This window comes from Sinocyclocheilus grahami, unplaced genomic scaffold, assembly GCF_001515645.1.
Source record: "Sinocyclocheilus grahami isolate Dianchi unplaced genomic scaffold, SAMN03320097.WGS_v1.1 scaffold3161.1, whole genome shotgun sequence".
Classification (NCBI taxonomy): Eukaryota; Metazoa; Chordata; class Actinopteri; order Cypriniformes; family Cyprinidae; genus Sinocyclocheilus; species Sinocyclocheilus grahami.
The window spans coordinates 20,064-20,888 of NW_015508324.1; positions in this window are offsets into that span (position 1 = coordinate 20,064).

The following is an 825-nucleotide window of genomic DNA, read 5'->3' on the forward strand; positions in this document are numbered from 1 at the left end:
TAGTGGAGTAAAAGTGAAAGTTGACAGAAATATAAAAACTCAAGTTAAGTATATATTCTCCCAAAAAATACTTAAGTACTGTAACTAAGTATTATTAATTTGTTACATTACACCACTGCTTATTTGCAGATCAACACATTAAATGTCTGCACTAATAGACACTAAATGACTAGTCTGACTAGTACTGGCTAGAATAAATAATACACATGGTTCATTGATCAGTATTTTTTACTTTTAATACTTAAGTACATTAAAATCAAGTACTTTTGTACTTTTACTCAAGTAAAATGGATAATGAGTACTTTTACTGGAGTAACATTTTATTATGGTATCTGTACTTTTACTCAGTTAATGTTAAATGGTAATGTTGTTTTCCACCCATGGATATACAGTAAAGGGTGGAGTAATGTCTGTAAAATAATAACTTCAGGTATATATTGTATTGTATATTAACATTATTGCCACCTTTGCACTGCACTGTGACAGTGTTTATGAGTCTTGTGTGAAACCTAATTTTCCCTAACACTTCAACACATTTCTTCTGTTGCATTGCCAGCACTGATGTTTCCCTCTGCAAATGCTAATCTAGTTCAATGTGTTCCGTTTGTCTTATTTAAAGATTTCTATCAGTAGATCAGAAGCTTATGCATATGTAAGTCATCCATAATTGAATTTTGCTTAATTATGGACTGTCATTAGAGTCAAGTCAAACGGCGAGGCAGATTTAATTAAAAGTGGTCCTCAAATTATCAGAATTAAAAAAGACTGTGATAATGTTCAAACAAACTCGTCCTGTGAAAATGGAACTGTGTAAAAAATGACTTA